Here is a 14,882-nt window from a genome sequence, read left to right on the forward strand (position 1 = left end):
CCGGTTTAACTCCGGAGTGAAAAAATGAAGGTTCGAACCGGTTCGAACCGGTTCGTACTCATATGCTACAAAAACATTTGACGACAGCTTGTTTGCATGCATAGTTTATCTTCTATCCCAAAAGATAAACTATGCATGTTTTATACAAGTGTTACATATAAAAGGCAAAGGCTAACATTATTCTGTGGATCGAACGCGCTAGTGCTGGGGCATTTCGGGACGTAGGTGAAAGCGCAATTCAATGTCAGGCAACGGACCAAAGAAGCAGAACATTTGTCAAGCATATCCGGGGAAAGACGGCACCTTTGAGACGATAGAATTAGCTTCAGTGCAGAAAAGGGTCGCTGCACGCTGACCTGGGCAGCAGGCACTCCCAGGGCTACTTGCTCCAATCTGCAAAGTTCCGAATGGCGTTTTCCTCATTCCTTCCAAAACTGTAACACATTAGCGTGCCTTCAAAGCCGCCGCTCCTTGTCTAGCATTGCCAGGAGCAATTCCATATCAAGTGGTTTACCTTAGTAAAACATAAAATAACGCAAAAAAGACAAGAAGAAGTATACAGGACAAGAGCTATTAAGTGGGCTACTGGTACCGCTAATGTGCACGCCAGCCTCAACTTTCCTTTCCTTGAGGAGCACTTCCGATGTGTCTTCCGGATCTTCTGAAGCCGACGCAGTTTTCAGAAGACAGGGTAGAATCTTGCTCGCATTGCAGAGGTATGATCCGCCTCCAAGTCTTTGTCAAATGCAACGTAGCCCGGTACTTTACTTTTGCTCAGGGGGGAGAAGCGGGCGGTAGCGGGGATCCATGTACACTGCTCCACAGAAACATCCGTGTCAAGAAGTTGTCGCTCCCTCTTTTTCATTGACTGGACGAAGGCCTTTGCTAACGGCGAGGATATCTTGGAAGTGTCCATGGAATTTGTCAGCCATGCTCCATAGAAACCTCCTACAGTGATCTGTTCCTCCTGCAATGTCTTTGTCGCCACTTCTGCCGGGCGAAGCAGAAGTGGCGACAGATCCCGACATGAAACAATGAAAAAGAAAAGTGCTCTATCTGTAAGCAGCGCTCACGCTGCTCTTATACCACAGAAAAGACACTGTTCGCAGCATACAGGATGGTAGAATTACCTGGGGCCATGCCTGGCTTGTTCTATGTTTCGAGCATTTCTGAAGGCAGTTTTTCTATGACCAACATGACAGGAAGGTCGTACAAGGAGGAAACACTGCTCAGACTGTGCCTGCAGACTGCATTTCTTATATATTAGCAGGCTGACTGTGGTCCACATACTATCCTATCCAACGTAACGATTTTCTGCAGAACCAGGGACGCTTGCTTGCTGGAACCATTTGCGCGAGGGTTCATCAAGTACCATTGTAAGCTCTCCAAACAAATATTTTCAAACCATATAATGTGTTAATTAGTGGAAAGAGCTTCGTACGTACGAGGAAAAAATAAAGAATTATCAATAAAAGATAAAAAAAAAAATTGAATATATTTTTACGATTGAAGTCTTATCGCAAGCCACACTAGATCCAAGTCCCATTCATTCACTATACAAACATTAAATCTACACAAAGCGGGCTATGTCTACACGTACCAAGTATCTTATTTCACTATCCGAGGATTTAAAATGGAATCCGAGAACCAAATTTGGATTGCAAACCCTTGTGCAAACAAAACATACGGGGCCTTCCGTTATTGAAACTGTGAAATTAAATTTGCATTGTCAAAGATTCGCGTTTGCGCTCTAAGTCTCATTAATCTCAGCGGTGTAAACATACTCATACTAAAAGCAAGTTCCCTCAAAACCGAAGCTCAGACAACGAATCTATTTGTATTCAAAGAGCATCTCCAGAATACGGTCTCACTTAGTGTGGGCAGTTTTAACTATCATATTGTTGCCGTACAGAGTTGCACCGCAGCCGGAAGCTTCCGTTGTACATTCGAAGCATGCTCTTTATAGTGCACGCAAGACCGCGCCCGTGCACGGTAGCCTTCGGTATACGCTATTCTAAAAATATCCCTTGTCCCGAAACTCTCAAGATTAAAAATAAAACCAGGCTATGAAGTCGTTTTGCTACTTCACTCCAGACCACGTCAAAAATGTGATATCATTTTTTTTTTACTACCTTTATTAAGAGGGGGAGACAAGATTCTTCATGCCGTTTTCCAGCTGAGGAGAAGGGGCTTGTGTTCTAGGAGGATTTACTTTTCTGTGCCTAGCCAGACATCGTTCTCTTCGTTCCAGCGTCTTTTTGAGCACGTCGAGCGTGATCATACTCAACACATCGCCGCTTCTGTTCGGCTATCTCTTATTCGGTCCGCTTCTTCCTCTCGCGAGGCATCATTAAGAATGCGGCAGATAAATTATGCGCTTGGCCCCGCGACCCGTACTTGCGTGCGTTAAGGAAAGGAAGACGGCACCTTATAACTCACTCTCTCCCGTACGTGGACGTGAGTTTCGACCAGACTTGTGAAATAATCCGTTACAAGTCACAGATTGCTTGTTGTCCGTTACTTTTTCAAGTAAGTTTGTAATTGCCACGTTACTTTTTGCGGCAGAAATTAGTAATGTAACCTTGCTTTAGGGAAGGTAATTCATCAGCATAAATATAGAAAGCTCAACATAGAGAAAACATCTTGAAGAAATTGGCCCCCGAAAAATACACGATTTTTTATATGACCGGCCACTAGAACCACATGAAAAGCGAGCAAGGCACATACAAATATGCGAAAAACAAGGACCAACAGGACAACGCCGAGTAAGTGTTGTCTTCTCAGTCTCCTAGTGGAGGTAGGCGCTGCTACTGAGCATGCGGACCACCAGCTTTGTCTGCAGAATTCCAAGGATCATTTCCGGTTGAAGTAAGCTAGCGGGATGGCGGTTGTGGTTGCTGCTTTCGCCACCTTGTCAACTTAGAGTTGAACATAGTGCACCTATATATTCCTTCTCTTAAATAGAGCATTTTATTTTTACATGGACTACCAATGGGGCGTATCAGAAATGGAAAGTAGTTTCGCAGAACATTTTTGAAAACATCAACATTGTTTCTAGTATCTTCTTGACAAGTGGACGGGAAAAGTAACGTGAAATTAATTTGTAACGTAACCAGTAATGTAATCCGTTACTTATCAGCGAAAGTATATCATAACGGTAATCTACTACACTTGACGCGTGCAATCCATTACAATTTTCAAGTAACGGGCACTCTGGTTTCGATGTGGTGGCCGGAATGTGTTGGGAGGTGACGAAAAAATACGGCATTGCTTAAAAAAAAACTGCTACCACTGCAAATAAGAAAAACACATAATCTTCAGTCACACACATATAATACTTCACACAAGAAACAGTCTGCACACACTGACTGTGCAGCGTTCGCCCCATGCGGGTCGCAGCGTGGATGACAGTAGCCGGAGAAGTGCCTGGGTCCTCATTCCATGACTTAAGGCTGCGACCCCACGGGCGCCATCTTGAACAGGCAGTAGTTCAACCACCAGGGAGCCGATGCACGGCCGTCCGCGAGCATAAGTGTTTGCGCACGACTCCGGCGTTCCTCCTTCGCGTCCGTACTTGTCGGCGGCCGCATCACGTGGCTCAGCTCCTCCGAGTTTCGCTCTGTCAGTCTGCTCAGGGTCATCGCGGACGTGTCTTTCGTGCTATCTTAGCTAAACAGCCTTTGTTACGAATGAAGGTGTCACGTTTTCTTATTTGAGTTCTTACTGAGAACAGAACCGTCTTTTTTCTTGTTTGGCGTATAAAATGCTGTCGTTTTTCTTCTGTATAGACAAATATATAAGCCGAGATGCGTGCAGAAACGTCGCAAAACCGAGAGCGTCAGAAAGTGTGTTGGTAGCCATGTAGAACCTTTATTAGCGTAGTGATGCGAGCATGTAGTACAAAATTGTATAGTTAATGTAATTCATAATTTGATCTAAGCAGCTAAAAATTTCAATGCGCACCGTTATTTTTAAACTTCAAATTTTAATCGTTTTCCTTCTGCCCGGATCTCATTGTAACCATCGCACTTGTTAGACATTTTTTTTAAAACCATATTTCTGTTTCTTTTCTTGAGTTTCTTTTTTTTTGTTGCGCTGAAGAACTCACGTCAGGAACGTATCTTCTAAGCTATGCGATCGTGCTCGTGCCACGCACGCCGTTGTACAAAATTTTGGAGTTCCTTATATTTCTAGCTGTATTGTAATCACAGCAATACCAGGAACTCAAGATTTTTGATATCATTATGATCTGGCAGCGGATGTTCGAAAGAACTCCGCCGGTATAGTTACGAACAAAATTATCGAAGAGAAAAACCTTTTTCTACCTCGCCAGGATGGAACATAACTGAACGTGTGCTTGTGTAGCAATCTACAGTTGCTAAAAATTATTATTTTAAAATCTATAGCTTGTTCAATTGAGGGTGTTTAGCAACTGCTACTTTGCAGCAGCTCACCAGAAGGAAATGCCTTGCAGGCAAGGCTTCTTCTGTGTGGGCGTACAACCAAACCGTACTGTTCAAATGAAATGAAGATTACAAAGTAATCGAAATGGAATATTGTGGCAGCCATGATTCGAGCTCCTGGTTTCTTCATACCGAGAAGCTGTGGTGATCACCGCACCGCACCAATCCAATATTGTTTTCACACTGCACACACCACACTGTCATTCGAAATTTTCTATTTGTCTCACAATTGCTCAAAATTCAGAATGTATCCAAACAGTGTTTTAGGGTAGCGGTTCTCAATCTTTTGGCCATACCGGGGCCATACACGACTCAGAGGGCATTCAATGACCTCCACTGAGTAGAATATTGATAACGAGAAGGTACACATAAAAGGGCTGGCGAATCAAGGGCCAGAGAGGGGCACCATATTACGTTATAGGTTCTTAATATGAACTGGCACTCGCAGTACACGCTCTGTGGACAAAGTAGTTTTCTATGTTGTAAGCATGTTGCTGACCTCAAGCTCACTGGAAAAAAATTGAAGTCGTAAGTTTGCCTCAATATCATCCTGTTTTGTGACTTTGATTTGAAGTGAACCAATGCAGAAAAGGTAGCCCCTTACAGGAAGATCATCGAAAATGGCAGCAAAAGGCTTAGTGATTTCTCGCACATGTGACGGTTTAACGAAAGCACTCGCCCTCACAAATTGATTAGGGGGCGTTGCGAAAACACTTGTTGCAAGCTTGAGCTGCTGAAACGATCAAGCAGCGCGTCGTCTTCCAGCGGCTTTTTCTTGAAATTAATCATTTGTGTAGCCTGTTTCGGTACGGCGATGGCGACGCATTTTTTTATCTTGCTCTCAATGAGTCAATTGCTCTTGAATCGCCGTCCTAAACTTTCTTGGCAGCTTCAGTTCGGAGTACTGATCAAAACTATTCACCTGGGGAAGGGAGTCTAAAACCTTGTTTTCCATCCGTCTGCTTCAAAGATCGAGGTCCTCGATGATTGTATCGATCTTGTCATGCGTACTGAAGACCGTGTCTGCTTTTTCCGTGAAAAGGCAGGTTCGGTTGGCCAGTTCAAAGTCCTGAACGGTCTCGAGGACCCTTAGTCGTCTGCGGACCACAGTTCGAGAAGCGCTCTTAAAGGCACATGAATAAATGTGGAACGCGGGAGGATAATTCTTGGCATGTCGTGTTTTTTTTTTTTCAGAGATCATCTTACTGTTGGGGCCGCCACGCGTACATCCATTCTCTCTTGTTCGTTCGCATTTCTTATACATTAGCGCCTCGGCGCATGCGCTAAAATGGTAATTTCAACTGAACAGCTACAAGCATCGCAATGTTGCCCGGGAATATTTTAGATGGGAGTCAAAAACTCTCAAAATCAGTAATGTAATTACACATGTGGATGCCTATAGTTCTTATTTCAAGGCGCTATATATATATATGTATATATGAACGAATATGTGCAGATGAATGAACCGTACTTAATCCACTGAATTAAAGAATCCAAATTTTCAGGAACCCGCCGAAAGCCAAAAAAATGGCGGAGCCATTATATATATATATATCTTTGCACTGAATCTTATGCGGAGCGCAAGTTCGTCTGCATCTAGCACATGGGTTGCCATTATGTCAGGACGCCGAGCTCGTATTGGCTGATTGAAAAAATGAAAGACGTTTGCAATTCTCTGTAATGCCGAATTAGAGCGCAGCTCTTGAGGAGGGAGAGGGGAAGGTAGAGAGGGAAATCGACTGTGAAATTGTGGGACGATTTCCAAATAAATTCTACCGCTAAATTTAGCGGGGAAATTTCCCTGCTAAGCTTTGCGGAAGATTTCCCCAATTAATATGGAGAGAAAATTTCCGCGCTAAATTTAGTGGAAAAATTGCCCGCTAAATTTTGCGGAAATAGTTCTTCGCTTAATTTAGAGAAAAAACATTCCAAAAAATTTAGGCGCCCTGTGACGTCACTCGTGACCCTCATGACATCACGTGTGACGTCAATATGGGAAACGTTCCATAATGCAACGCACGGTTACACCGAAGGCGACGCCAATGCCGCTCATGCCAGAAACGGGCGCTAAGAGCTGGGGTCTAAAAATGAAAGATGTTTACAGGTTTCTGTAATGCGAAATTAGAGCGCAGCTCTTGAGGAGGAGGAGGGGAGGGTACGGACGGGAGGGTAGCCGCTCCCCCCCCTCCTCCTCTACTCATCCAGTCACGTTTAGGAGAAAATGTTCACTAAATTTCCCGCAAAATTTAGCGAAAACTTCCCCGCTAAATTTAGCGGGGAAATTTTCTCACAAAGTTCAGCGGGAAAATTAGCGAAAAGTGTTCTGCTAAATTTAGCGAAAACTTTGCCGTTAAATTTGTCGGGAAATTTAGCGAAAACTTTGCCTTTAAATTTGGCGGGAAATTCTGCTATAATGCAATGCGCGGCTACTTGCATTATACCCATGATTCAACGCGCACGGTTACGTCCACGACGACGGCAACGGCGCTCAAACAGGAAAAACGCACCTAAAAACTGCGCTTTAAAAAAAAAAAAAAAAAAAAAAAAAACAGTGGGTAGACTTTAAGGCACTTTCATTCAAAGGATACTGAGTATACCTCAATGGTAGAGTCTATAGCATTGAGGTATACTCACTCTCCTTTGAATGAAAGCCAATCAGAGCCCAGCATCGTTCTGACGTCACCGTAACTCCTGCGCAAGAAGCAGACGACTTGCTCTCCGCATAGGGTACATTTACAAAATTTTCAATTTCTTCTTTTCTTAACAAATTCTTGGAATCCTCAATGACTGTAATTTCTTGGGTATCATAGAACGCACATCAATTATATTCTTGATATTTCCTTAGGCAGCTTTTGTCACGGTATGTCCGAGAAATTTAGCCTTGTATGGTCTCTAAGCCCTGTATACTTGGCGTCATCGCACCATGATGGTGGTCATTCCTACTTGTTCTTGACGAGAAAAATAAAAGCAATAATGCAAAATGTATGTTGCACATAGGTCCGTGCTCAGCAGCAAGGCCATCAAATGGCATCTGATGTGACGTTAAAGGTGCCCTAAAGTGGTTTCTGTAATCGCAAACATATGGCAATAACTCACTCTGCTGGCTCTAAGCATCCTGGAAATTCGTTAATCATGTCGATACGCGGCTCATTTCCCTGTTAAAGAAAATATAAAGATTGCCACACACCGAGGCAATCTCCTGCGATTGGAGGAGCATGTTTCGAAACTTGGACTACCATCAGCCAATAGCAAGCAAAGAAACCTCACTCCGCCGACCGGTGTAACCGTGGAGTGATATCTCGAATGCGTACGGCTGGTTGCCCATACAGCCCGGACTACGATTCAACCCAACGATCGCGCGTTCGAGACCTGACGACCAAACACATCACTCCCGCAATAAAAAAAAAAAAAAAGGAAGAAACAAAGCAGTGGGTTTCTTCTGATATGATTATTGCAGTATCATGGTCCCTTTCCGCAAAATAATTAAAATTGTTTGACTACTCTTATTTGCTTGCATCATCTACAAAAGCACACACATTTTGTAATAACACCGTTTGCAATATAAACGAAATGTCGCGCTTTCATTGGTCACATGCCGTCCTGGCAGCCGACATAATGCTCCTCCCATCACCGGAACTGACCTCGGCGTTTTGCGATCTTTGATGGCGTTATGGATTTCTAGGATGCTTAGAACCAGCAGAGTAACTTATAGCCATATTTAGGCGATCTCAAAATCCTTTTCTGGGTCCCTTTAATGCAAGTCATTATTGGAAAGGATATCAAACGTTCATGCCTCTAGCGGTGGGCTTTCTCTGTAGGGACAACAAACCGTATTTTCTTGTTCGTTTTTGATCCGAGAAATCGAAGATGGCGATTCGAAGGCCGCTCCTCGTGCGACTAAAACACTGGTCAGAGGGAAGCGCCCGTGCCCAGACCATGCTCGGCGAGGTTCAATTTCTTCGTTATGCTGTGTTGGTAAACAAAGGGCTGTGGGGAGAACCTGCTCAATAAAGCGCCCCCTATAGTTCAATCTCCTGCCCAATACTCGGTTTTACATTATGTGCACAACCAGTACAACCCTGTCAAAGCTGCTGGCTCTAGCGTGTCTTCATCGTGCGGTACATTACCACGTGGTATTGAGCGATTGAAACACTAGGTGCAGTCACGCGCTCACGCCGGCCCGTTGACAAGCGTTGCATATAAAGTATGAAAAGGAGCATAGTCCCACCTGGGTAGCTAAACTCGTGGAGCAAAACATTCTTTGCTTTTTGACGTAGCGGGGGGAGTGACCAAAAGAACGCCGCAAAGTTTCCTCCTCCCTGCGCGCGCTCAACTTCGCAACTTTTGACAAAAAAAACCCCACGATCCCTAGGCGGTGCACGAGAGCACGAGACAGCGCGGGGAGGCGAGCGTTCACGCCGTTCGCTGTGCGTTGTTTTTGAGCTCTCTAGCGCCGACAATCCCGTCATGCCTCGCCCAGGCGAAGCGAGAGCAGACGACGAGAGTTCGTCTGCTACGGTGCGGCATTCGCACAGCGGAACTGAAAGAAAAAGTTGGTTTTCTGCTAGAAATCGCGGAACGCGGGCCACAAACTCAAACGCGAGCTTGAATTCTAGGCGTCTGATATCTCACGAAGGGAGGAATCGACGGTCCGTGTTTTATTTGCAAAATTTGAGTCGTTTTGTAGCCGTACAGACGCTGAAACCTAGCAATGTGTAATGAAAGGGTCAGGACAACCACAGAGGCCGCGAGATCTAGCATCATTTGTGTATGGGTGAAAAGTGGAACATTTTTCGACAAAGCTCCCACAGCAGAAACCTGTGACGCATTTACTCAGCGTCCGAAAAGGCTAAACATGGAGACCTTGCCCGAGACTCAAGCAAAGTCATATTTGAACGGCAGCTATCTTGCCCCTTCATATTTTGTTTCGAGAAAGCTCTCGTTCTCAATGCCCTCACCAGGGAAATAAAGAGTCTTACAAAACGTATTGCTAGGTGTTCAGAAGAACTAGATTTAAGCCGGATCCTTTCAGTGGTTCACTCATAATACTATGCTTAAAACGAAGCAAACTCTTGCGCGTACAGTTCCATCACTTTTCTCAAGTGTATGCTGTTTTGTAGTCAGCTGGTTTCGGAAACTTACGCCGTCTGTAGATATCTCTGACACCCGAGTTGCTTAATTAGAAGTCCTCGCAAATGTAAGTTTCACGTTGCAGCAACCAACATTTATAGATAAACGATGGCAGCGACTGCACTCTCACATTCCCACCCATCACGTCGAACAAAAAGGCGCTAGTTTCGGTTTGAGGTGGGCACTTTTCTACAACATTTATGACGACAGCATCAGTCTGCACTCGGTGCATTCGGCAAGTTCGTTCGGGGCCTGTTCTCCGTGCAGCACTCCGCGGGTGTCATGCATTAGAACTCTCACGGTGCAAGTCTGGATCGCGAATCGGGAGCCCGTCACTGGCCTCACCGGCGGCCATCGCTTGACGACCGGCAATACGCCGCATCCTGTCTAGTTCTCCCTTCGTTTTCACCCTTGTTGTTTTGGCGTATTGCATCATGAGGCAATACATGCAAGTCTAAGGGAGAAACACGCAAAAATTAAAAGTTTGTACGTGGTGCTCGAGGGCGAACATTTTATGACGTGCTGCGATGATTATGTCGGGTTTTTGGAGATCAAATAGACATTCGTCAAGCGTTTGAACATTGATTAAAAAAAAGATCGGCCGGAGCACCATTGACTTTACCGACGTCGCTTGCTTCGGTTGCAAAATAAATGGCACGTTCAGCGACTGAACGGCACGCTCCGAGTTTCAGTTTGTCATGGAAGCCCTCACAGCAGTTCAAAGAAAAAGCTTTTACCATGAAGTACTATGTACAGCGGTTAAAACAATGCGAATGTCCCCAGTAAAGGCCTTCTAACTTATCGTTTGCTGAGCTTTGATGACTCCGAAATCACGGATGACTCCACAATAACTATCGGTAGCCCTTGTCTCTTTAAACACGTCACAGTTAACGCCCAACAAAGTCGCCCTCGACCCTCAACCACACAACATTTAGTTAAACAAGATTAGTATCCTAACGCGTTTAATATTCTTGCCCACAATATTAACTGTTATTTGCGGAAACACGATAGAAGTTTCATGGTAGAGAGCAACCAACTAACGTAATAAAATTGAGTTTTCCCGTTTCTCCTATAGCATGCATTAGATCGTATCAAGCGATGACTGCCGGTGGTGCCGCTCGACCCCAGCAATACAGGCCTCTATCAGCGATCTAGCCTCCTAAGAAATCAGTGGTGCCAGTGCTATTAGACATAAATCGTTTATTTGCATCGGTACACCCATACCTGCCGGACGTCGGGACGAGGCGCAAAACCGTACATCCGGCCAATATTGAAGCCGGTTTTCGGCCGAAATCGCCTCGACACTCGCCAAGAAGCAACGTGCTGTTTCGGCGACTCGTTTATGTAATTTATTTGTTCAGTCATATTATTCGGTCCCGGGCCACAGTGTACACCCTAAAAAAGAAAGGTACTGTGATAATTACACTTTGACAAGAAACAGGCACGTAGCCAGAATTTTGTATAAGGGGGGGGGGGGGGGGGGGCGGGCGCCCATGACAAAGTGCTCTATGAGGGGGAGGGGGGAGAGGAGGCCCGAGCAAAATGGAAGGTTTCGGGGGGGGGGGGGGGCGGGCCTTCTGTTTCCCCCCCCCCCCCCCTTGCTACGTGCCTGACGAGAAGGGGTATTGTAGTTTTACATCTTTATAAAAAGGTGTAGTGCATTATTACGCGTTTTAAGAAACGTGTTTAAAAATCACACATTTTTAAAGGTGTGAGGTTTACATTTCTTTTATAAGGTCCATCGCTGCACTTATTAGGGTGTTAGTTATGGGACACCCCACTTACATGTATAAAGGTGTGAAAATGTTTAATGTGTATATACCTCTAACAGAAGAAAATCTCTTTCATGTGATTACATCGCGTGCCGTTGAAACGATCCGTCGATGACACGTCGTTCGATGAACTGATTTGACCGCCAATGAGTGACGACTGCCAGTAGAATTTCGGGGAAATAATTCTGCCGGCTGCCGGGAGACTCGACCCTACCCAAGAATTACCGCGGTTCTTGTTTGTTTCCCCAAATTCTGAATGGAATACCAGGTTATTAGTAGCACTTCAAATATTAAAAAAAAAAAAAAAAAAAAAAAAAAAAACGATAGCAGCCGCAAGAACTCTGACAGCCCGGCTCACAGTCATGTGGGAGACTGACAGGTGCTCGTCAGTCGCCACCATGCCTTGAAAGCTACCGGCTCCGAAGAACCGGAGCGCGCAGAGAACTTGTTCCACGGTCATGGTAGACGCGATTTTGCGCCGCCTCGAAGTCCGGGCGCCGAACGAAGCTCGTCGCAGAGTCAACGCACAACGGCCTTCGATAGCCGGTACTGTCGCCGAAAGTCGTCGTCGGGGAGTTGAAAGGCGTCCCCGGCTGTCTCAGTAGCGACGCCGACGGTGGCGGAACATAAGCTTGGCCGCAGCGTACGGCACCGCCATGTTGACGAACTTTAACTTCGCCTCGATCCGAAGCGAAGTTCTCGAGCTCAAACCACGGCTCTCGCAAAGTTCGGAAACGTCACTTTGACGTCAGCGACAACTTCGACAAACGAAGTTTTTTTTCTCCACAAACTTCGGAGGGATTTTGAGCGTCAGCAGGTCGCCTAGGGACAATCTGCAAAGCATTAATTTTAGCTTGGCGTAGGGATGTAGGGACAAACGGGCGCTACGTCATTGGCAAAGCCGTTCAGTCAGCGGGCTCCTCGCTCCCCTCACGCGCCGCACGCGCGCCTCGATGAACTTTGCTACATTCTGCCTCTCTCTCAAAGAAATGAGCGTTCGAATGATTGACACCTCGCTCGGCGCGACGTCAGCGTCGCGAGAGTCCAATTAGCGCGTTCCGCAAACTTCGGGCACAAAGTTGTGCTTGACGAATTTAGCGACCCTGAGGAACAAAAACCGCAACAATCAACGCCATCCAACGTCAAGCACGTGCAGCAGGCAAGAGCTTGAAATCGGTGGTTGTTGTCGATGCATATGTACAGCCTTTCATTACAAGTCCATAGCACGGCGCGGATGGTCGAAGCGCGTTCGCTCCAATTCCATGTAAGGACTGCGTTGAAAAGATGAAGAAGACGTCGATCATTATATGCCTGTCGTTCACGTATTCTTTTAATATGTCTTCATCATCGTATGAGAGAAAGCCCGCTCCTCGCTTCATGCACTCAGGGCCGGCTTTCTGGAAGTAGCGTTTCAGCTAAAACGAAGTGAATGAAAACACTTCCCAAGCTAGCGCACGAGCGATGTGGCGTCCCAAGTCAAATCTCAAGCGCTCACGCGCCCCAGTCTTGGCAGGCTTTCTTTCACCCAGTCTCAGCTAAGACGCTGTTCGTAGCAAGCGGGCCCTGGACTTTTCGCAAAAATCGTAGATACAACGGGCGTACCATATTGATTTGCACTGTATTTATTGTTGCCAATACCGGCAACTTAGTGGTCGATAGATATGTCCACATTTTCTGCATACACCTTCTGAAGCGAAATGCACTTGCACTACCTGTGGATCGGTCTTTCCATGGAAAAAACATTTTGGAAGGGCATCGCACCTCCGCCCGGAATGCAGGTTACAGCTCATGAATGACAATGAAATGGCATGTACGTAGGAATTTTTTTATAGTACCGAAAAGGTAATAACAACTGGGGATCAGATCGAGCGATACACATGTGTGTCCGAGCACCGACGATGATAAGGAGAGCGCGTTTCTCATGACTCTCCTGTCGGCGGTCATCAAGGGCTTCGTGAGCCCGCGGCGCGCTCGGCCACAACGTGACATTGTCGAACCATGTTTCCAAATGAACAGTGTTAGTATTGAGATAATCGCGTTTTACATAGAGTTGCCGTACCCTCGCGCGGCAAGCGCTCTTGGCAGTAACCGTCGACCGCGGGATGGGACGTTGGGCAGAAAGGTTTTCCCTGTGCATTGGGTTCCCTTTGAGCAGCGGTGCTGTATACGTAAAGGTCGGTAAACGCTGTACAACTCTTTTTATATACATATATCCCCATAGTGTTGATTCTAGTTTCCAGGAATTCACTATCGGTCTCTCTGCTGCCACACTTCGGTGACGAAGATTACGACAATAGTATTATTAAATCAATCAATGAGTGTTTATTATAGTGCGCAGGAACAACGTTACGGTCTTGGTACTGGCGCACTGGATGGAAATTAATATATAATACACACAAATACAAAAGAGCGATGCACTATATCAGTGGTCTCAAACTCATCTGAGTGCGGGGGCCAGATAGACCACGCCGGGAAGGCCGAGGAGTAACGTAATATGGGGGGGGGGGGGGGGGTTAGAAGATTTTAATGAGAAGATACCTCGTGCCCTATGCTTTTCGTAAACTCAGTTTTGCCAGGGATATCTTTAAATTTAATTCGTTTATTTGACTACTTTGGGTCCTGATCTGATGCGATAATAGAAACTAAAATTACACTGTCCCGCCAACGTGCTGGCATTTTTAATAGAACGAGAGAGCAAGCAATCTGTCGTTCCCAGCCCAACATGTCTTTAAAAAAACAATAATTTAATTTGGCAGTGTTAAATTCCTCATAATGTTTATTATAACGCTCTGAACAAGTACTCGTCTTTTAGTTGTGACATTTTTTGGAGGCGAGAATCCCGAACTCATATATTTAACTTTGGCACTTGCTCCTGCTAAACGGGAGTTTGCGCTGTCGACATGGATCGTTCAACGAATAGCTCGAGGTTGCAGAGTAGTGGCGGAATCGTTGTATATTACAAAAAGCTGAGAAGCCAGAAATAAAGCGAAACAAAGGCGAATGAGCACAGAAAAGCTTAAAATATGTGCATACGTTAAAATTGCAGAGCTACTTCTCGAGCGAAAATGAATCGACAAGATGAGATTACTATGACACTTGTCATTTCTAGCGCTCGAGACGTAAAAACTGGGACTCGCAGCCGGTTGCCTGCGGGCCGCTTCTCAGCGAGTCGCGGGTCGCATGCGGCCCGCGGGCCGCGGGTTTGAGACCCCTGCACTATACAGTAAATGAATATAATCATGTACGACATACACTGAGCTGAATGATAACGAAGCACAATTTCTGGGTCTTGTGTACAATGATGAGAAATTTCAGTAATGTAAAAACCAGTTTGAGAGGCACTGAAAACGAATAATAGATAAAGCAGTAACAAAAGCACAGACCCAACGATGTCTGTGCTCTCTGAAATTATTCTTAAAGTGAACTATTCACCCGCCGGACATGTTGTCAACAGGAATAACAAATGCCCTGTAGCACGAGTTAAAAATATTGAGTTCCTCAGAGTACTGGATATTAC

Source organism: Ixodes scapularis, unplaced genomic scaffold (assembly GCF_016920785.2).
Source record: "Ixodes scapularis isolate PalLabHiFi unplaced genomic scaffold, ASM1692078v2 PGA_scaffold1__304_contigs__length_218370807, whole genome shotgun sequence".
Lineage (NCBI taxonomy): Eukaryota > Metazoa > Arthropoda > Arachnida > Ixodida > Ixodidae > Ixodes > Ixodes scapularis.